This window comes from Epinephelus lanceolatus, chromosome 7 (assembly GCF_041903045.1).
Source record: "Epinephelus lanceolatus isolate andai-2023 chromosome 7, ASM4190304v1, whole genome shotgun sequence".
NCBI classification, from domain to species: Eukaryota; Metazoa; Chordata; class Actinopteri; order Perciformes; family Serranidae; genus Epinephelus; species Epinephelus lanceolatus.
In genome coordinates, this window is record NC_135740.1 from 27,908,903 (window position 1) to 27,933,255 (window position 24,353).

Genomic DNA, 24,353 nt, shown 5'->3' on the forward strand with positions numbered 1-24,353 from the left:
TTTTTCAGACTGGGGGAACTATTTTTTTTATACTTCTAAGAAGATGGGGCCTCATTCACCAACCATCCTTACAAAGACATTTCTTTCTTGAAAACCCCACTTAAACAGTTTTCACAAGGATTCTTAGATTCACTAATATTTTCCTAATTTGGGATTTGTTTTTGGATAAGAACAGAATCAGCGCACGCTCAAGAGCACTCTTATGCACATGGTTGCTGCATTTTCTTCAATTCTACAGTTGTATAATATTTTAGGTTTCATATTTCATCTTTAATGTCAATTATAATATTTTTACCATTTTACGAAAAGCATTACGGCCTTTTGAAATAAACCCAACACTAACACTTCAATTCACATCAGCTACCTAAATGGGAATCATGTCACCTAATAATTAGTGACTGATCATGCTAGGAATTATCACAGGGGATTTAGGAAGGCGGGTCAAAAAGTGATGAAGCAGCAAGTTATTAATATTGTAAGGCAGGTTTCTCTTTCATGTCTTACCCATAAACTTACTAGTGACTGAATAAACTATCAAAGGGCTGTGGGTGAAGTAAGAGCACAGGGACAGCTTCTCTGTGTAACTTGATCCACTTTAACATCCTATAAAGAACGTAGAACATCTGAACATTGACAACAATAATAGCATCTCACATCTCATATATATCACTCTGCCAGACTTAATCATAACTCTCATTACCTGCACGTAAGGTGGGCAAGATTATATAGTTCCAAATTTAACGTAAAGAGCATAATAAAATATGTAAATAATATATGAATGTAGTTAACATTAAATTATGTAGATGCAAAATAATGAACAGAGAAAAACAAGACCATCTACTGGATACGTCCTCACAAAATTAAATCTCATCTTACAATATCTTATAGAAAGATTTAGTGATATATTTCACATCCATCTTCTCTTCCCCTTTCTCTGTCTCTAAACACACATATGTACAGCTTGTACGTCTTTGTCCTTACTGTGACAGTTGTGCTACTTTAACGCATAAAGTTTGCGAGTTGAGTGGTTGATTAACACATATTTTAGCATCAGATGTGTTTTTTTGTGTTATTTTATGTCCTCCCCTGAAGCTATTAAAAATGATGGCTTGTTTAGTGTTTACTTTCTGATGAAGTACCTCCACTTCAAAACAGAAAATTGTTTTGATGTGTGTTTTTGGAGTCTAGTGTTCCACCCTCTTTAGACTTTTGATTAGGCACTCTTCACTTAAATTTCTAAACTTCTTCAGTTTCTGTGTGTGCACACAGCCCTGTAGTTTTATGCCCTTTTATAAGGTACCACAGGGCATTTACCTACGCTGATTAAGATCAACCCATGCTTCCAACTTACAAGGACAATGGGATTCATCATGATAAGAATACAGGTGCAAACAATTTTGCGGTTTAAGAACTGATCATAAATCTGATGTAGACTCTTCTCCAGAACAAATAATCTTGGGAAGATATTGGTGAATAAAGCCCAGTGTTCTATGAGCCCTCGTTTTTATTGTGTCCACACCACAAGAGCTAGAAACAATCGAAGTTCTCAGAAGCCATTTTGAGGGATTTTTTTAGCTCCTGTTTGAGAGTAGGATCTCCCTCAGCACAAGAGAAATCCTGAGTCACATGAGTGTGCGTTGATTGGTCAAACACATGAGCCAATCCATTAGCTGTGAAACAACAGACACAAAACACAAACATATGCTCATATAGAGGGGAAAAAATGGAAGAAAACACAGACAAATGGACCAACAGTAAAGTCCAGGCTTTACCAGGCATATATGTGACGTGGAAATAGAAAGCGACTTTGACTCATCAAAGCAAAATAGAAGAATCTTCAATAGCCGGCTCACGTCTCTTCAGTATTCCTAATGGTGGTGTGAGTGCAAACAGGAAAAAAAGCCCTTGAAGGTGTGTATTTCTCAGGGGAGCTCCGCAGTTGGCGGTTCCTTTCAGTGACTCCCCAAACTGTTTGGTCTGAAAACACCTAAAGACAAAAAACCCTGACCTCCCTGCCTTTAGACTCGGTTACACAACATTTTGTTTAAAGCATACTGAACTCTTAAAGAAATATTTCAATGCCGGAGGGATGGTCTTTTCATCAAATTGGGCTGTCTATGCAGCAGGAAGATGCAGATACTTTTGAAATTGGTGCTACATGATCAGAGAAAACTGAGAAAAGGGCTGTCGCATTGGCTTTTGCCGAAGAGGTAGAAAACCTTCAACTACTAGAATGCACTGCACCATACAGGACAAATACACGCTCCTGCTGATGGGTGACATAATAAGACCTTGGCAGTTTTGACCCAGGAAATCATAAGTCAGCCAGCTGGTAACAAACGATGTCATATTACAGTTTAACGGTAAGCTGAAAAATGTTTCTGAAAACATCTCAGGTGAGAAGTAGCCTCTTGAGACCTGAACTTTTGTTTGGCATGCACTTTTAATTTCTCCTAGAAATGACACGACAATAAAGTCCCAAATGTCTATAAATGAGATGACAGTAAACTCCAGACGTCCTCGAATGATACGATAATAAAGTCACTATGTCCTCAAATAAGACGACAATAAAATCCAAATATCTTCAAATGAGTACTTCCTAATTAACAGTGTCTTATCTTGTTACTGTTGCTAAAATTGGTCAAATTTGTTGCCGTATCAAACTACAAACATTATTAATCATTAATAAACAAGTTTCAACCATAAAATGTGATCAGGTTCAGGACCTTGTCCACTTTTGTGTCGGGATCGGCTGCAGACTGACTTGGCAGAGATGGCTGCCATCTTGTTTGTGTTTTGTGCTCTTACTACCATTAGATGGCACAAAAAAGTGTCCACGAACGAGGACAACAGGTCTAAGTTAAGTAGAATGAAGTAATAGGTGTAACAAACCCAAAATGTGATGTCCTCATGAGGACACGGGGTCTTAGGAAGATAGGCAACACAGTAACAGAATCTTGGTTCATATTCAATCAGCATGGCTTAGTTTTACTGTTTGATCTGGGTATGAGAGAAAGAGAGGGAGAGGAGGGAGAAGCACTGATCTCTTTCTCGATTTGCTTTCACAGTCTTTGTGTCTGTGGCAGTGGGGATACAAAAATGCAGAAGTACAATCTGTAGTTCGAGCAACAGTCAACAGCCCTACAGCACGAGCAGGGAGATCTGAGCGCTGGGAAGATGGAGGGGAGTTTACCACAGTTTATTTAAACATACTGCCCACATTGTTATGATACAGAGCTGGGTGAAAATCCACAAAGTATCCCTTTAGCAGTTCTCTCAGTGTTAAAATAAGCATTTGGATACGACAAACATTATAGAAGTTTTTGAGTTCATATTCAAATACACAGCCGGCTGCCAAGGCAGTTCAGAAGCTATAATCCCACATCTTATTTTCATTTTATTTTACCTTTTAGAGAAGGTGCACCAAGTTCAAATTCAAGTTCAACTTTTACCTTCCCTGTTACAGGCACAGAATTAATTTTTATTTTATCTCCCCATTTCAAATTCATCTCGCTTGTAATCTTTATTCATGGGATTATATAATTATTAAGATGGTATTATGTAAGGTACAATAGACCTGTGATAAATTATCAATGATCCCATGTAGTACCGTTGTTCTCTGTGTAGATACATAGGGGCTCGAGACTGAACCAGCCTCGGAGCCCTGTGGGGGAACAAAGGCATCAAAGCAACCAAAATACTCATGTGTATGCACAATCATGCAGTTGCAAAGACGTGAACACACACAAACGGAGGGGGGGGTGAGCACTACAACATGTGCATGCACATACACCATACTTGCCAGCAGTCACACATACACACACATACAAATGCAGTCGCATTTCAGAGTTTGAGTAACCATGGCGACGGCAAAGCCCAAAGGTTTGTTACTGAAACCTAGTTAATTATAGAGAGAGAGAGAGTAATGTCGATACTCGAGGGAAAGTGTTTCACCATCTGTTAAAACCAACATGTACCCTCTACCCTGTCGAGTGTAACTGTGCGTGTGTGTGTGTGTGTGTGCGTGTGTGTCCACAGTTGTTGCACGGGCAAAAACAAACACACACAAACTCCCCTTTCTCCCGTGGTGCCCAAATGGAGGCAAACAGTTTCTTTTTCTTATTGGTATTAGATGACTAATTGGAGTAGCTAATACTGTGCAGCTAAATAAAGCGAGCTAGCATCTTCTGCCGAGACGCACCAATTATCGGAGTGGGGAAGGGTTCAGGGTGATAAGTTATACAACTACATACAGAGTGAGAGAGAAAGGGGGGGGTGGGGGTAAGTTGACAGGGAGGGAGTAGAGGAGGAGAGTGCAAGGTGTCAAGGGATGGAGGGAGGGGGATGGAGAGAGAGAGAGAGAGGGAGGGAGGGGTGACGAAGAGTGAGTGAGAGAGACAGAGACAAAGTGAAAGAGAGTTGAGGGTGGAGAAGGGAGACACAGGACTAAATTTGCTGGGAACATAAAACAACAAGATGGAGTGTACTTCTTCTTCTTCTTTCTAGGGAGGTAAGTAATCACGCTGAGGGGGAGAAAGGGGAGACACAGAGAGAGAGAGAGAGGAGGATTGAGGGCTGGATAGATTGATGCATCAGTGAAGGACAAGAGCTAAATGCTGAAAACCTGGCCAGACAGAGGAGGAAGAAGTTGGTCAGTGAGACTAAAGGGAGGACGAGAGCAGTCATTTGGTGTCTGGCTCAGAGTAAAAATTGATGTTTAACCACCTGTGTGTATGTGTGTGTCTAAATGTGTCTGTGGGATTGTGTCAGAAGTCAGGAGTAATGATGATGATGATGATGACAACAGGCTCTCCTTTACTTGGAGCTCTTTGTTAAGCCAGTCTTCTGTCTTTGCTTTCTGTGGCCCTCCATCTTATTTTTCTTTCTCTCTGCTCTCCGCGCCCTCTCCCCCCCACCCCCTCCTTATTCCCCAGGCCCCAGTGCAACCTGTTTGTGTATTCCTCCCTCTCCCGCTTCCCTCTCCACCCCTCTCTCCCTCTCCTCTACCCACTTGTCCTAACCACCATTATACCTCTTTCAGGCATTTAATTTCTAGCCATCATTTAGTCGGTCCACTTGAGAATGCCAATCAATTTGCTGGCGTCCTTATGGAAAAAAAAGGACAAAGCTACTTATACAGCGCAAGATAAAAGCAGACACGGTGCTAAATCTTCATCTGAGATTAAATGAGATTAACAGTACGGCTAAATTGATCCTTAAGATGAAATAAAACATCACTTTTTTCCTGCACAGGAAGGTATAGGTTAAAAGAAGAAACCTACAAGAATTAAGAAATTACCAAGATAAAAGCATTTGCTTTCAATAAGTTCTGTATTTATTAAGCAGTCAAAAAGCTAGCCAGTGGTTGTCCCAGATAGATCATTGTAGATATGCATAATTTCTGATTTTAAAATATACTTTCTCGCTCAATTTTGCAGCTGTTCTTGTTTGCATCAAGTTTTATCAGCTTTCCGTGGCCCTTCAGCTAAAGTAGCTCCAGAGTCTGTCTGTGAATGTGCTTTTGTTATTACCTGCCGTGATATAAAAGACTTGCATTTCACCTTAAGGCTGTGACTTTGACGTACAAAGACAATGCGGTGAACAGAGAGAAACACTGTTTTGATCATAACAACACAAATATCTCGTTGTGTTTCACTTTGCAATGATGCTCTTGAAGGATTTAACAAAACAACCCACAGCAAAGTATTTATTTGAGCTGAGCTGGTGCGAAAGTACATTTTTATTTGACGTGATGAATGCTGCTAATTACCTTTACATTCTTATCCTGCCTCCACATATGCACAGACACGACCACACAAAGCAGCTCACTTGTAATTAATGCTAAGAGTGACAAGAGTGGAGAGATCTCAAGCAGCTTAGAAACATGAGAGAGTTGACCAGAGCTGTACTTGATGGAAATGGGCGGTGACGTGTTAGACTAATGACCAACTGAGGGGACCATGTTTTCACTGGTATCGGAAGCATTCTGGTTTCCATTTGTAGTCTGAGTAGAATTGACCAATCATGTTTGAGCGGCAGGTAAACAGTCTGCGTGAAGAGCAAGAGAGGTGGAACGCACAGGCATGGATGCAATCTTGGAACCCATCAGCTACTGTATCATCTGACATTAACTCAGCTTTTTATTAGCTTTTTTAAAATGTATCTGTTTATAGACATCACCATCCCTTAACTCCAATCTCACGTCTCAAGTAGCTAATAAGACTGTAAATATTGACCAGCAGACGAAAGAGGAAGACTTGACCCGGATATCCGCTGGCTGACTGGAACCCCCGAAATACTGGCTGTCGTCCCCGGAGGCTAAACTGTCATTAGACCAATAACCGATGACTGCCATTAGAGAAACAAGTCAGTCTATGTATAAATCCAGATGAATTAATTATAACATCATAAATATAACAGAGACAGTCTTGGACATCTGACTGACAACTTAAGTTTTTTCTCTGTCTTTATTTAGTAATGCTAAAATGATTGGAGAATTCTTCAATGAAGACAAAAATAACTGATTCCAGTTTTGATCATCCATTCATTTCATGTTTCAAGCTGTTGGTGAGACCACACAAGTGATTCAACAACATATATTAGGGCGTTGCTTTTGGCCATTTCAAAGACCAAATGGTTCATTAGTTAATTAAAAATTTAACATGTTAATTAAAATAAATAGTTGTACCCCCAGGTCCCCAAGAGCTCTTAAAGTTGTACAAAAGCTGGATGCAAATATATTTTCAGTTTTCTAACATTTTGTATATTCCAGAGGACTGTTTAGTGAATTGTTGCATCTTTGTTTTGATCATCTTTATATATTTGATCTTAAAGATATCAGAGGCTGTCGATTAGCTCAACTACCAATGGGAGTGATTTTATAATGTTTGACAAGGCTGAACCATCCACCTTCTATAATCCTTGACTCAAACATGGAGGTAGCTCAATGACTGAGAAACCAATTAGTGTTTTGGCTACTTTTTTGGTTTTCATATAGTTGTGTGTAGTACTTGGTACCTAGTGCTGGTTCTAGTACCACCTTGGTCAAGGTTCAAAGCAAGCCAAGCAGATATTAAAAGTTAAGTTAAAACACTGCAGACCTCTGACTGGTCAAAGAGATTTGTCACTAACACATCACATACCAGCCCACACAAATCCGCCATTTTTAAAAAGCCAAGAAACCATCAATAGCAACTGCAATTTTTAGTTTCACTTGACCGAGATTTTTAGAAATGTCAGGCCACAAAACTACCCCATACACTATGTGCACTATGCCGTACAACTGACGAAGTGCAGATGTACCTTTCTGTGGTTGCTGATGAAAGCAATTAACGAGCGTTATAGAAGAGAATAAAACAGAAAGCCTTTACACTTGCCACTGCATAGGAATACAGTGAATTTAGCTGTGACACCCAAGCGATGCACTCCATCAAAGAACATAAAACAAAAGACACAGGACAATCAGTGAGAGACAAAAATGTTAAAGATGATGTCATAGCAGTTTCACATGGCGTCCCTATAGCGATCAGTTAAGAATCCCACCTACACTGAGGGTTGTGGAAAACAAAACAGAGAAAAGGACCTGGTACCAAAAGTGATTTGGGTTGAGTTGAGTTGAACCATGCAGCAAGAATAAGTCACAAGTGACATCACTGTGCTTCTGCAGATGTGCGGTGTCAATAAGGTGGAGATCTAGCATGCATATCTTACATAAAGCCACACCCCTCCACTTGTGAACAAAGGGCAGGGTGTTGGTCTGATTTCTTCTCAAAAGATACGCCACCATAGTTTGATTATCTAATTTGAAGTATCACAATGTAAATCAATGGCAGGTGATAAAAGCCTGTTGCCTTATAATCTTAGTATTTTGTCTTAGAAAACATAAACGGACAAAATGTAAGTTGCTTTAAATCTGTAACACTGCAAACATACTGCAGTGATGTCACAAACTTGTTTGGACAACGTTTTTATCCGATTTCATTTGGAAGAACATGATCTAATATGACCAGCATGCAAATATGTGACAGAGAAGGGTTGCAAAGGTGATATAGGTTTTATTTTGCCTTCTGTGGTCTGATGAGTTTAGCAATCAGACACGTGGTGTTTGTTCAGGTGAACATAACCACAGTATTTTACTTACAAACTACAATCATCAGTGCAGATGTTCTTCTGTTCAATAAAAAGAACAAAACAGTACTCACTCTTTTGCCCAACTTTGTTTGTTGCAGCAGCTTATTGAGTATAAAACAAAGTAGGTCATGAATACAGAATGAAACCATGAGCAACCTCATCAACATCAAATCAAACCAATATTCGATGTGCTGTGATCCTCTGAGTCCAAATCATGTCGTATTGTTCAGGCTCTGTTCATCCAACCACCTGTTTTTTCTAACTCTGATTTGCAACATGAGACCATTTGCCTTTGCAGGTGTTGGTTATTTGAGTGCTTTGCATGTTTTTTTTTTGCTCTGAATTTGAAGGGATTTAGCAGCTAACATGCTTCAACCTACCTTTACTTAGACAATAATTGCCTGCACAGAGCTATTAAACGGATACCGTGAGGGATAACTAGACCATAAATTACAGTAATTTACCACAGACGCACTAATAGTTCCTGTAGGAATATGACTGCTATTTTTCATTAAGTAAAAAAAAAGATTGGAAAATTATCCCCCATTATAACAGTGTGCAATTAGCATCACCATCAGATTTTGTATGATGGGGAAAAATATTACAATATAATGTGATGCAGTTTAACAATATTACAATCAATGCACAGTGAGAGAAGTGTAGCACTAGAGATGAATGAGCACAACAATTGATTTTATACATCAGATACTGGACTGGACTGCATGTTATTGTGTCCACCCTTATTCTGCATTAAAATATTAAATAGTCTACATACAGCAAAGTGTAATTTGAGCAGTTTCTGGTAGAGATATTAGCTTATCACAGATATCTGGTATATATATATGTAGAGTATTTAGAAAGAGTAATGCCACTACAGAGAGCACTGTAAAACTGTTTAAATGTCACATACCATGGATACAATTCTTATAAAAACTATGTGAGTGATGTCTGTGTTATCTGTTCATATATAAAAGTGAATATCAGCCGAGATATTTCCTCCGTTTGTTCCACCTTTTGAAGACCGATATCAGCACCAAATTCAAAAATTCAGTATGTGCCAGGCTGCATTTTACTGTAATATTGTCTCATTCAGATTGAGACTGTGAGTCTGACTATGAGTCGCCTCAACTGAATCAGACTCAGCCATCTCTGGAAGAGCGCCAGAGGGTGCTGGTGTTGTAGCTGCACCTGGAGCTGGGGTCCCAAAGGGCCCACATGAGCTCTCTACAGATGCTGCGTGTGCTGATAAGCTGTGCACATAAAACAGTTAATACACACACGTGCTCATCTGGATGGAATAAAGGTGCACAGGTGATTTGCACCCATATCCTGCCACTGAAAGCTACATTTAATATTGCTGTATACGCAGCACCCAAAGGGCTAAGACGTGGCAACTCTTTTGTGAGAGAACAGCCCGAAGGTAATAAATGCAAATTAATTGCGAGGTGTGCCACCATGGGCGATTAAAAATCATTGGTCACAAAGTCTGAATTAAAACACATCAGTATCAGTTGAACCAGTGTTGACTCTCACTCGTTAGCTGAGAACAGACTCTCGAGGAACCTCGTCTCTGGCTTCCAGCATGTCAGTGGCTGTATGCTTTAATTAAAACTCCAACTGACTCTGACATATAGAGCCGAGCTTCTTTTCAACTTTGCTGCCAAGTGTGAGAAAACTCTCTCCTTCCTTCCCTCAAGGACTGAAATCAACTCATTTTCCATCTAAAGGGCCCCCAAACTGGCTGCATGTAGGCGGCCCCAGAGCACCACCAGCTATGGCGCTTTGTGTGCGTGCGTGCGTGTGTGTGTGTGTGTGTGTAGCCTATATATGTGTGTGCACCTGTCAGTCTAATGCTTGGTGAGTTGTCGGTAATTGCTGGACCGTGGCGACCTGCTGAACCCCTGCAACGGAGCTCAGAGAGCCACTGTAAAGAGCACCCCCACCACACACACACACACACACACACACACACACAGAAACAACACCGCGCGCAGCCTCGGCGCGAGACGAAGAAGAGGAGGAGGAGGATAGAACGCGCGCTGGAGGCGACACCTGTCAAGCCGTTACTAAACACAGTTGGTTTATTTTAAAAGACGAGGCGCCCTGAAGACTTGCGGGATAAACCGAGGTGGAAATAGAGATTAGTCGCACCTATTGCCGCTGCTTTGCGCTCGGGGAGAGACGCGGAGCTGTTTGAAGGAGCAGAGAGGAGAAGAGGAGTGTGTAGCGGTAACGTTATGACAAGACGTTTTGGAGTTGAAGTAGCGAAGTTGACGTAGGTTAGAGGGGAGCTAAGTGACAGCGAGAAGCCACGGTGGAGAGGAGAAAAAAAGACGGGACTTTATCCGAGGTTAGTGTCTTTCTCTCCTCCTCTATCTCCATCACACACACATACGCACACACACACACACACACGCTCCAAACACATTAACCCTCAGCAGAGTGAAACAACAGGGTGGGAGATAACTAGTGCACATCACGGAGCTACGGTGTGGGCAGACCGAGCATCCTCTCCCGGCTGTGCAGGCTGCTGACCGGGACTTTACGGACCCCGCGTAAATAGGCTATCTATTAAGTTAAGAGGATGATTTGACAAGGATGCCTTGAGGAGGGGAAGCGAGCAGCAGAGAGGCAGAAAATGGATAACAAAGGTATGATCTGTGTCGGCTTGATGACTGTGCATTCGCAGAGGAAAAAGGGTGAGCGGTTCATGCAGGTTAAGGCTGTCAGGCTTTTACATTTCTATTGCTCATGCTGCTGGATTCTTTTTTATATATATTTACTCTTGTTGGGAAATGTGTGCTTATTTTTATGTGTTCATTTGTGCACCTACCTGCTGGAGCAAAAAGAGGGGAAAAAAGTCAGAGATTTAAACAGCAGGGCTTCAGAGAGTTACAGGCAGAGAGGGAGATTAAAGTGAGAGATTATACTTTGTAAAGAGACAGAATTCCCACTTGCATGTTTTCTCTCATCTCTCCCATCGCTCTTTCCTGCTCCCTCCCTGCATCCCTCATGTGAGCAGTGTGGTTTTTATGTGTGTATAATTGCTTGTGGTCTCTTTTCTGTGTGTGTGTGTGTGTGTGTGTGTGTGTGTGTGTGTGTGTCAGAAGGGCCAGGACTGTCTGTTGATGGCACAATATCTGCCCCCACCACTTCATACATAAAGGCCTTTGCTGTGCTTTGATGCTGCGTGTTTTGCAGGACGTCAACTTGACTAAAAAAACACAAACAAAATGTTGCGTCATCCAACTCATTTCTGCAAAACTGCCTAACATCTCTCAGCTGGATGTAAACACAAACATACATCCACACACACACACACACACACATGAATATACATGCACAGGATTAGCAGTCATACGGGGCCATATTGAGGCAGCAGATTAGAATGAGATTCTCCAGGCCAAAGCAGTACAGAACATGGGATTAAAGAAGAAAGGCAGAGATGGATGGATGGATGGAGTGATGAACAAGAGAAAAGAGTGTGAGAGGCGAAGAGACCAAAAGGGGGACAAGAGGAAAAAAAGAGAGGGAACATGAGATTAAAGTGTAATGTCCTAGAGAGGGGGAGAGAGAAAGAGAGAATCCAGGGCAAGTCATGCAGTTAGAGGGAACTGCACATTGGCAGAATGTGGAGAGAATAAAGAAGAGGAGAAGGCAGCAGACACTCTTTCTCTATCGCCTCCCTTTTGATCTCCTCTTATTCACCCATCCGACAGCAGGAGAGGAGCACTGCTTATATAACTCTCCATTTGAAACACAATAAACCAAGCAGCGGTTGGAAAAAACACCCTCAATAGGCATCTTTCAGATTGTTAAATTGGCAAACAAAATTAAAAAAAATAAAACCTGCAGACCTCAGTATCATCCCTGAGCCTGAATGGCAGTGTTTTTTTTTTTCATTTCCTGAAATCTGTTACAGGCATCATTCATCCTAACAAGAGGCCCCGCTTTCACGTCAGAAGCAAATTTGCCTGTTTTGAAATCGTCGGCACCTGTGTGAAGCTCAGCTGACCGAGCTTCTGTTAAGTTTTTCACAGCACATATGTTAAAAGATATGTTAGTGCCAGTGCATTTAGCACAGCATGTGTTGGCTGTTAACACACTTGCAGACCCTCGGTGTGTGCAGTTCTTAATTGAACCCCACAGTATCATTTCTGACAGATTAATCTCGTCTTGTAAGCAGCTTTAAGTCCTCTTGTATTGGCTGTGCAATCAGTTTGCTGAACCCAATATGAGGGCAATATCAGACTAACAGGAAGGTAACTTAATGACACCACAATATTAAAATCTGATCCAAGAGCCTGCCTTTTTTTAACAACACATTCTCACTCTTAATTCTTCATACACTGACGCTTGGTCAACAAGTCTATCTATGACGCTCTGGGTGCGCCAGTGTCAGTGTTGGATGCTCAGGGATGGCATGTCAATTTAGAGTTGTTTATTCCATTATCAAAAGGAAATATACAATTTCCACATGTCAAATGCGTATAGTTTCGTTTCAGAATAAACTTCGAATGTAGGTTAAAAACTTTTTTAGGTCTATTCCTCAGGTTTAGGCAACAAAAGTCCGTAGTTAGGTTTAGAACAAAACCACCATGGTTTGGCTTAAAATAAGTATGTTTGTCACATGACACACATCATATAAGTCTGGAGTTTGTTTGACCCACCCACCCTATGTGGACCTTCTCAGTCTTTCTACTACACCACTTGGTTGGAGGGTCAAAATATACCGTTGCCCGGTGCGTCCCATTCTGGCGCTAAAGGGTGCCCAGTGCATTGATACCTCACACCAAGGGTCACTGACCAAGCCTTGCGATTTGATGAGATGGGAGTGAGACCAGGTTGTTTTCTCAACAACAAATATGGTATTAGATCTTCCTCAACAGAGTGTAATCTTCCAAAGCAACAGCTAAATGTTCTGCTGTTCTGTGTAACGACTGGACTGGATTCCCCATGTAGACTTTGTGATACTGAGGCTCAGTACTGAATTTGTACTGGCAGTAAAAAAAGTGGCATGGATGGATGAGATTTACTAGAAAACACAAAATAATCCTTGTGTGGTGTTGTTCTGGCATCCTTTTAATTTCCTAAATCTGCACCTCCAGATTTCTTAGGAGTCAGTACAACGAGCTAAAAACACAACATTTACATATTATCAAATTTGTTATTGTCGCCTATTGCACACCCGGCAGACACGCAGCAGCATTAGCATTTATTTGGTTTCTGGCAACCTGGTGAGTTTAAGTCCAATATTCACTCTGTTTTTCAGCTCTGTTTATCTCTTCACCAAGGAAAATATATGGCTCTTGAGCTGTGAAATACTCCACTATGTTCGTCAAACTGTCACTAACTTTTTTGCCTGTGGTTTGATGCTTAGCGGGTAGTGTACAGTAAGGTTTTCTTGTGGTCCGTAAAACCAAAACAATGAGCTGAAAGATGCTGGAGTGCTCTGTAGAGCTGAGGGGGAAGTGTAAAGACATGCAATACATTTCTGTCAGTACATTATGGTAGTTTTGTAATTGCTAAAATAAAAATCTTGATTAGTGCTGTCTAACACATCTAGAACTTGATGAACGACTGAAACCTTCACTTCTCTCTTGCTGAACTGTTCATATACAGGCAATTTATTCCAAATGTAAGACTCTAGTAGTATGACCCTAGGGTAGGGGTGGACTCGAGAACTGTTACCAGTTAAGAATTGGTTTTGAAATGTCCAATTCATCTCAATTGTGTGCCTCCGAGCTTGTCAACTCCCTTTGTCAATGCTGGCATGTTTCTCTGACAGTTGTGCATGTCAAAACAACAAAGTCAAACTCATGCATCTGCTGGATAGTTGTAAAAAGAGGGAGGCATGATGGAGAGGAAGAAAAGATCCAAAGCCAAGCTGGGTTTCACAAAGAAAGATGAAAACAGTGGCTTTTCTTCTGTGTTCAGACTCCGATAATAAAACAGTTGCACTGACACTACGTTTTTTTTCTAGGGCTGTACCCAATTCAGAATTATGTCAGTCAAATCAGATTCAGCCACTGAATACAAATACTTGACCAATGGGTTGTTTGTTTTTCCCCCATATAAAGTTTTAAAGTTTGAACTGGGCTCAGCAGTATGTTCAGTGTGACAGCAGCATTCATGTTATACAGTAAACAAGCTAACGCCACTAACGACAGATCAGAAATGTGCAACGCTTTTTGCTAATGCTAGATATCAAACAAAAGCCAAGGACTGTGTCATATTAAGTCACTGTGAGCTGTAACTTCACCAGTTCCGAGGAGAAGCATGATAATGTTATCTCGGAGCCTTACAGTGGGAAGTTTCTCTTCCTCAGTGCTGCTGCATCACGTCTGCAGATGTCTGTACCAAAGAGTAGCATGAAAGTCAAAATCTGGGGACCAAAACGTCCACATAAAAAACACACCAGCAAAAAAAAACAAAAACAAAACCCACAAACAGACAAACAACAACAGAAAACGACTGCTTGACTTGAAGCAATCTCAGTCGACTGAGGGGTCTCCAACTAACGACTCAAGTCTCTGACTTTCAAGGGGCAGCTCTTGTTTTTCCACTCAAAAAACTTATGAGGAATCAATAAGAGAATCAATGAAGAACCAGACCAGTAAGCAGAATCGATGGTGCCACTGGTATCAATACAATCTTATCAATTCCCACTGGAGGGGTTAAAACTACCACATTCTTCCTAGTGACTGTTTTTTTCCCTGGTGGTGCTTTGTTCAGTTTGCCAGTGAGTGACTGAATGTAGTGGTCATAAACTGTATAATAGAAGTGGATGTTGCCACCATAACATCACCCATTGGTTTGTGGACTCCTGTTTCGAAGCCCTGTGTTTGGTATTTTATCTTTGGCATCTTATTTTTGGTTTGATTCTTTTTATTTTGGAGGCAGATGTGACCATATTTGGATGAGAGGTTGGAGCTGTGGATGGTACATTGCTATGGCTTTATCCAGATTGACAGGTCACAGTTCAGAGACTTGTCAATCACACGGTAGCCATGCCCTAAAGCCTGATTTTTGTTTAGAGCATACAGCACTTTTGAGAAGTGTCACTGGACAGAAATGAAATAGTCATGCGTCATTTTCAATTTATGCTTCTGTGAAAGGTTTTCAGTTGTCTGCGTGGTAAACAGAGACCCTGCATTTTCTGTTTCTGTCGCGTTTAGTGTAGCGTAACTTGTACAGACAACTGTTTAATTCACACAAATATACCGCTGTATACATGTTTTTAACTTAAGAACTGTATCTAGATTGATTGATCAGTTTCCAGTCTGTCTGTAAGCGACAAATTTCCATTACTCACTATAGTAGGCTGGGAAATTAAGTAATGAATCGATAAATACAAACACTGTTGATTTCTTCCTATGGAGCTGATGTGAAAAATATTTTAGTTCAGTAAATGTCTGCTTCCAGTCAGCCTGGTGAAGGCAGTTCGACTGGTCGCTGTCCTCTTTGATCCCCAAGAGCTGCTGCTGTGGCAGAGTCAGTGTGGATTGAAAACTGCTATCTCCATGGCGACATTAGCAACACTAACAATCACATTGCGCACAAAATATCACATTGTCCACGACACAAAATTCTTGAGGTGCACGATAAGAAAGGCACATGTCTAGCAACTTTTTTGTGCATGAAAATTACATAATGTCTATCGAGTGACACTCATCAAAAGTGTAGAGCGCCCTACTATAAATGACTCTACATGGGACAATAATTTACAAAACATAATGTTGTATTGAAGAAGACTTTGCACTAACAATTGAGACCATAAACCCAATAGGAAAATGTTTGAGATAATAAATCAAATGAGAAATAGAGTCATATTTTCAATGACAGTGAAGGCGCCCCTTGCTGGCCATTAGGAAAAATGCAGGCCGAAGACACTTCCTTATTGCCTTTCCTTTTCAGACCCGCAGGCTACCTCCACTTCTTTTATACAGTTGAGGGTCGTGGTGAGCAGTTTTCAAGGCACTGGGTCAGTGCCCTGTGGCAGAACCACAGGTGTCAAGAGGAAGAGATGACTCTCTGCGCTTCATATCTAAGCAGCATGTCTGCTTTCCTGGGGCTATTTGACCTTCTTATCTAATGTACCTACCTGAATGATTTCTGATCCTGTCTGTCTATTCATTCATTATTTTACATTGTCTCAATAACCTCCTACTGTGGCTTACATCTATTAGAAATTGGGGTTTGATTTACATCCATTTCAAAGACTGTCCTCAGCTTTGTTTTCATGCCTACAGTCATGACATTCAGCATTAATTTTTCACAGCAAAATGTAAATAATTCAGCAGCATGAAACCAGGACTGGACTGTTTCTAAGCATATCAATGCTTGTTGACTTTGGCACGCTGTTAACATTTCCTTTTATTAATGATTCAATATTGGAATTGGCACCCATCCAAATCAATACAGTAACAAACGGAAGATGTCCGTGCTGTCCTCAGATGACTTGTGGCCTTTTCATGGCTGTTTTGTTTTTGTTTTAATGAAAAAAAATCTTAAATGCTTTAGTCCACTGACCAGTCAGATGAATTAAATCAGATCAGACTGTGCTTCATTCATCAGCAAGATAGGAAACTGTCTTGTCATCCTCATGGTCATGGCATACATCTCCAAAAGGAAAAAAATGCAGTATGCAGAATCAAATAATTAACTAACATATATAAGTGTATTTGGCTTAAAAAAATCTTCTCATCGAAGCAGAACAAACCAAAAGGACAGAGGTAGGAGGGGGGTGCCTGCTATAAATACAGGTCTCAAAATATACCTGCACATTAATGTTTCCAGGCACCCCACCCTAATACAGCCTGTGTGTGGGAATCACAGCACTTGTAGCCAGATTTAGAGTTTAACCCGCCCCCGAAACAATGATTTCATAACCGTGTCCTGAACAGCTTTAGACTCCGACTGAGACAGCAACCAAGATGATTTACCGAGGATTACGGCACATTTTCTCATCCTTCCTTAACAAATACTAGTAGAACATAGAACTCATTCAGATGTAAATAGTCAAACTGATAGTGTACAGTCAGTCAACAGCTCCAATCTGAACTTGATCTTTACATTTATAGTTTAGACTAATCTTAGTTTCAGTTCCCAGTTCCTGTCATGGCAGAATCACGTGTGTAGATAACACTTACACTGTCTCAGATTATAAGGAACTCTGATAAGAAAATGCAGCTCTGTCCCTTCTACAACTGATAGAACATCATAATGTAAACGGTCGGTCAGCAGGCATAGGCACGTACCATGTACTCATAATACATAATATGTCATGGATTTGAGCCTTTCTCATCGCTCTGATCTTATCTGTTTCTCAACACTATAAGCTATATACCGTACAATGAAAAGAACAAATTGAAAATGGAAGGATGACACAATCCTATCTGCAAAAGGACATCAGGCGGCTTCACTCAATGACATAGGCCCCATTTACACCTGCTATTAACATGCGATCTATATCTGGATAATTACATTCAATATATCGGCCTTTGCAGTTACACCTGATGTTGATTAGCATTCTCGTTATCTGGAGTCTGCCGGCATTGTGATCAGATCTCAAAATGCAAATTAGTTGGGAGGTGCAGATATTACGCGTCCCAGGTTTTAAAAAGCAATGCTACAGACAGGCGTCATTCACATTAAAGCACCTTCTGCGAGGGAAGACTTGAAGTTTCTGTTTCTACTTACTTATTTTTGGGTCTGCTTGAGGTAATTAGGAAATTTAGCTGGGTGATTTTTTTCCTTTAAGTGGTTATAATTGATATTTTTATCATCTCTGCCAGGTGTAAGCCTGGAGGGGGTCATGTGTTTGGTCGTGTGTGCGTGTGTGAGTGTGTGGATCTGTCTGTCAGCAGCTAATCTCGAATACTATCAGACCAATCAGTCTGATGATTTGTGTGCAGGTGTTTGACTGTATGCACAAGGACCTCTCGTGGTTGCGCTGATTCACAATTGTTGGAAAACCTTATTGACAGCTTTATACCATCAATGAATGCTGACTCCTTACTTCTATTAACTGGCTGGTAGGGGCCGCAAGATATTTCCAGACATTGCCTCTACTAAACACAACAAGCCTTACTGAGTGTTCAGGGCCACATTTTGGCCTTTGTCGTCATTCAGAAACTTGCATCCACAGAAAAGATTGGTTTTATTTTCAACTGGTGCATCTGCAGATTAATTCAGTACCCAATATGTTATGATCCACTAAGGTTAGTCACAATACGAGATGTATTAGAACCCATTTCTGATATCGTCTCTGCCATACTGACTGTAAGGGTGGCGGCAGGGACAATTCATGCGGGCGACAATTCATGCTCCACCTGTATCGTCTAGAGTGGCTGCAGAGCTTTACAGCGAGTTTCAGCTCATTGTTCAACCGTCCAACAGCAATTCTACTGCTCTGATCCACACTCACTGTCTCATAACGTAGTTTTCTTCCACAGTAGGCAGCTGCGACGCCAATAGCAACTAGCAGGTGAACCTAGAACATTTAGCAGCTACAGAGCCAGATATTTCCTTCAGGAGTTGGTGGAGACCAAAAAAAATGAGAGTGAATAACTGACTTACATATAGGTCAGGCGGACAGACACATGACTTCAAATAAATGCTAATGTGGCATGCATTTAAGTCTTCCATTAACATGCATTTTTCTCTGTCCAGATAGGCTTTCCAAGTGCGAATTTATTTCAGATTTAATGAGGGTAATACAGTCAGCTCAGAGCCAGCCCAGAAAGAAAAGCTGAACATATAATAAAGTTTATATAGTTAATTCATTATGCATACCAGGAGCTTACTAACCCATAAACAAAATATAAGACAAATAATACAGAGAATTTGTTTTAAAAGTTGACTCCATTCTCCATTTCCTCTTTGTTTAAAAAGCAAAACAGTCTGTAGAGTTTGAGAAAAAAAGTCCAACGTGTGTTCTGACACGATTCAAACCTGACTCTGTGTAGGTCTAGTTAATGCCTTAGTTTATGCCTTATGAAATGTAGGAGGCGGCATGGCTCTGAAACAAACTGTGCTTTTATATAATTGAGGTTATGCCATGTTTTGGCTGAGATTGTCCCGAAAAGATTTAATAAATACAATCCCCTGCAAACCTGAAATAAATATATCCCACAGTAGATGCCAGATACGGACATTAGAGAGATGCATTACACGAGGGAAGGTTTTAACAATTTAGAAGGCTTTTTGACACACAGCCACGAACACACACACATACACTACACAATGGTTTTGCATTAGGCTGTGTTATATTGCATTATGGCTTTGTGTCTGAGTATGTGTGTGTCTGAGTATGAGTGTATGTGCATGTGTGTGTGTAGGTCCATTTGTTGGAGCAGAGGAATAGTGTGGGAGGTCAGAAAGAGTAGGAGTCACACAGAGACAAGTTCAGAGATGAGCTTTTGTTTGAGCAGCAGGGATGACTTCAGAGCACCTGCGCTGTTCCCTCACCCAGCTTTAAACCAGGCGCCTCCAGAAATGCTGGCACCTTTGATTAAACAGTGCGAGTCAAACTGAGCTAAATCTTTTTAAAATGAAGAAATTAACCTTGTTTAATGCCATTAAAATTGAGATTATTCTCACAAAATAAGCAAAAAAAGAAACTCTCTAGAAAGAATACAATTTTTTACTGTGTATAAACACCAGTAGAAAGACAACAGACACAGTTAACGCTAGCGCCTCACACTCATGAAAAGCACGACTGAACCATCGTCATTAAGCTTTGATACTGCAGGTTAATGAAAGGTAATTACAAATTATCAGTGGGTATCACTGACAGCTGAGAATTTTGACAAATTGAGGTTGTTACCGTGGAGAACGTGTCACAAATAGATGTAGAGAGGTCTGAAAAAAGGGTCTGAAAAGAGAATAAACCAAATGATAAAAGGAAAGCAAAGACCAAAGATGTGATCATCCCGATGAGGAGTTCATTTGATGCAAAAAGTGATTTCTTTTTGATCCTTGTTGGATCAAAGGCTGAGAAAACTAATGGAGAGGGACATGTATGAAAGTATTAATGAATAAATTATGCACCTATGGCCAGGGGTTACTGATTATTTTGGGAAAAGAGTCATTCATCATCCCATTTCTGAACATGTTTTTTTTTTTTTCAGTGTGTTGATGTGCACGGAAGATACAAAAAGACCTGGAAGATTTTGTGTTTCTTTAAAGAATAAGAATTCAGAAATCTTTATTTGATATTCAGAGTCAGAACCAACACACAAAAAAAAGAAAATAAATGCCCAGCCCTTCATGCAGACCCATAGTCCCTCATATTAGTCCAAAATGGAGCATTAGTAATGGCTTCAGTGTGTCACGAGCTCCAGATTGTCTATATTTTCCAATTTTGTATCAGTTGCACCACAGTCCACATCTGTTGCAGCAGTCTGAGTGTCTGGCCTGCAGCAAAAATTAGTGCTGCGATGACATGTGGTGCATGTAATTCATTTGGAACTTGTGTTTTTTTTAAAAAAGCTCAATTTTAGATTTTGGGACTCGCACCAACTGTGTGCCTTTGCTGGCAATGTTTTCCCGACTTAGCCCACTGCCTAATGACAAACAGTGGGTGTTCTAATGTAATGTTTGTGTTTGTTTAAAAAGCTAATATGTAGGATAGAGGCTAATTTCATGTTTGTTGGTATATGTTGCAAAGCGCTGCCTTTGTTTTACACTAGATATCTCAGGGCTTTTGTGTGATCAGCTGTCGTTTTTTGCACTTCTTGGTAACTGCATGTTCAAATATCTTGCAAGCAGTTAAAGAGGACCTATTTTGCTCAGTTTCAGGGTCATATTTGTATTTTGGGATTCTACTAGAACACGTTAACATGCTTTAATGGTCAAAAACACTTTATTTTCCTCATACTGTCTGTGCTCAATCACCTGTATTCACCCTCTGTCTGAACTGCTCCATATTAGCGCCTGTCTCTTTATGACCCCCTCATGAAAAAGCCATCTGCTCTGACTGGCCAGAGTTTTGAGGTCATCCATATTTTGGAGTCTCTGCATCGTCACTGCAGCTGGGGAATGAATTTAACATAAAACAGCAGCAATTTAAACCATGAAAAACCAATAAAATCTTCTAAACACAACCGAACTGGACATGTTCCAGCAAAGATGTGATCCAAAATGAAGAAGACATTAACAACAACAGCAACCAAGCTCACGTTTCCCTGACGTTAGCATGTAGCTTCATTTGGCAGTGTAGGCTACGTAATGTAAAAACCTGCAGTCGCATGCCAGGAGCAGGTGACCATTTAAAGAAATCTGCCACACTATGACATCATACTGTTAGAAACAGTATTCAAAACATTTTTAAGCCCATGGGTTTATGCTCACAAGGATTAGTCTCCACCAAAGTGTTTTTTCCCAGCTGAAAACGCCAGGCACTCCTCTGGAAACGCCCAGCTGGAGGCATTTCAGAGCACTCTGGAGGGGCAGCGTTTCTTCAGCTGAGACGCTTTGGTTGCAACTGGTTGCCGTGATACAGAATATCCGCGGTAAACATGTCTGCACAAGGTACAGTACTTGATCTTAATGAGGGTAAGGCCGAAGAATGCAGGGAGAAATGACGGCCTTTCCGATCTGTGTGGGTTCATTAGAGGAAACATATATAAATATATATAGACACAGTATATCGACATATTTCTCCTCCATTGTTGTTGTTTTTCAGCAACTGTACATGTAAGATGTGACAGTTTGTCTTTGCGGTATTTGTCCCTCCTTCACTGTGAATGGACAGTTGTCAGTGACGAGCGCAGACAAAAAGCAGCACTCGGCTCAGCGTCTCATCACGCTGCTGGTGTTTGTAGTGCAGTGTAAATTTGCGAATTCCTGTTGCAAAGAATTTAAAAAATACGCTGGCCCTAGAAAAAAAACAGCTTTGGTGGACACAGCTTCTTACTTGTACAAATGTTTACCTCATTATGTGAAACTTTGGCCATGTTTAATATGAACATCCTTCATTGTAACACTATATATAGGACACAAAATATCATTGGCAAAGGTATAATAGGTCACCTTTTAACCACTAAAGAAAAGAAAACTAAAAATATAAATCCCAAAAAATCAAAGTTTAGAATAAATACTACAGCAATTACGTATAATAAAATGATTGTTTTTCATATCTACAACCTGCTAAAGACCCAAAACTGCCAAATCTGGACCACTAAAAGTATAGAAGTGGAACCAAATACCAAATCATCACCGACCCACCATGGCAACAAAAAGTGAAAAGCAAACACTGCCTCACTATCTGAAACGATCTGAGAACGAAATAAACATGTACACAAGCCAATTACTGTGCTGTGTTTGGAGAGTGCTACGCCCCCTGCAAAGATGTCAAGATGGTGCTCGATTTTGAGAGCGACTGGCAGGAATATATGTTTGACCTGACGTATTGAATTCCAATAGATCTCTCAGGTATGCAGGGATCGTGCTTGACGCTGCGCTCGAATAAGCTTTGATAATTACCCTATAGCCTTTTCTGGAGTCTGCTCATTGTCTCTTTATAATGAGGAACAGAGGTAAACACAGCGAAAAACAGAGCGGCTGCTGACTAACTGACTGACTGACTGATGGACTGGCTGACGGACTGACTGACAGACTGACAAACTGACAGCAGATGCATCGGTTTTAGTTCACTCACTTCACTCAGCAACAGCACCTTTCACACTGAAGTTTTTCTTTCTTTCTTTTCAGAAAATTCAGCTCCTGTGGAATCTTTTTTTTTCTTCCCGAAATAATAATGAAATGGAGAGTGACAGGAAATAACAGAGAGAGAGAGATGAAGTGTTGGTGGGTGAGAGGTAACAAAGCCTGTCAGCTGGATTCAAACCTTCAGCACCGTACCTTAGCCTGCCACCAGGAGGCCACACGTACTTCACATCTTATTGGATTTAAAATGACTTGTTTCGTCTGTCATCATGAGCACCCACACACACATGCACACACGCGTACACACAAAGGACTCCAGGGATTCTGCTCCAAAGGCATAAGTGCCAAGTTCAACCTACCGAGAGTTATTGTGACCTATCTAAGAGTGCCTTCTGGTGGACTGCTGTGTGTGTGTGTGTGTGTGTGTGTGTGTGTGTGTTTTGTTTGTGAGTGTGTGTGTGGTATTAGTGTGTGTGAGGGTGTCCGGCCTGTAAATTGCCTGTCTGAAGATACTTCCTGTGCATACCTCATTCTGAGCGAGACACAGAGTGAGAGAAAGAGAGGGAGAGTGTAAATGCTTTGAGTCGGAAAAACCCTCAATCATATTTAATGGGATTATTTATCCACATACTGTCATGAGACGATGTGTATGCATGCTGAGCCATGTGTGGAAATGTGTGTTTTGCCGAGAGATGGGGTATATCATAGCATCTCCTGGCACATAATATTCCAAGCAGATGGGTGTGTGTGTGTGGGTTTTTTTTTGTGTGCAGATAAATTTAATGTATTCCTCCTGGACTGATAGCAAACCCCGATATCACAGGCCGATATTAAAGTTAAAGTTTATGTTTCATTCAGGCTCTGGCCAGGTCACATGGTGCGCTGCTGATGTGATGGAGGCTACTTTTCAACGCAGCTCCTGAATATGTTTTTATGAATATTATTTCTTTATCGCAGATGGCTAAGCAGAGAGATCGCTCCAGCAGGGTGTGGGAGGATTTTACTCACAGCTTCAGGGGTGTCAGTCTGTAAAACCTGCAGTGAAACCTGCATCACCCTGCCTTAAGGAGCTGCCAACCCACCTAAAAGCTTTCATCTCATCTGTGAGGGCTCCACTGGCTTTTCAGTGTCCCATGGTCTAATTACCGTTGCAGAAGGCTTTTTCAGTCTTGCCAAGATTAACACGCCGGGAGAAACAGTGAATCATTTTGAATCTGAGTTTCTGCTCGCCATTAAAATGGTCACATTTTAATTGAAAGATCGGGATTTTTTGGTCACTTGGAAAATATGGCTACTCATTATTAAACCTGCATGTTTGTGTAACCCTTATTTGAGGTGAGGCGAGCGTGTGAAGGAGCTGGCTCGCGGCGCTGTGAATATATTGTCAGCACCCAAGGCTGCAGTCCTCAGAGAGCCCCCAGAGAGATAATACAGTTTATTTACTGCTTATGCATAAAAATCTCCATGCTGTCTCTGTAGCCCACAGTGTGAGGTCTGACTGTTTTAATTATTAGCTGCTGTGTTTAAAATGAAGCCGCCAGCATTTTCAT

The 24,353-nt window shown here is 40.9% G+C and overlaps 2 protein-coding genes across 5 annotated transcripts in view; one reads left to right on the plus strand and one right to left on the minus strand.

Moving 5' to 3' along the window:
* macrod1 (mono-ADP ribosylhydrolase 1) overlaps positions 1–24,353 on the minus strand; it is a 169,623-nt gene that overhangs the window by 86,263 nt on the left and 59,007 nt on the right. The gene's annotated exons all lie outside the window — the stretch shown is intronic.
* flrt1b (fibronectin leucine rich transmembrane protein 1b) overlaps positions 10,341–24,353 on the plus strand; it is a 38,530-nt gene continuing 24,517 nt past the window's right edge. Inside the window, exon 1 of one of the 2 annotated variants that reach the window (XM_078169383.1) lies at positions 10,341–10,480. The gene's annotated coding sequence lies outside the window, so the exon portion shown is untranslated. Of the gene's footprint in view, positions 10,481–10,583; positions 10,782–24,353 lie in introns of those variants that run through there. The other variant, XM_033630834.2, reaches the window with a different exon arrangement.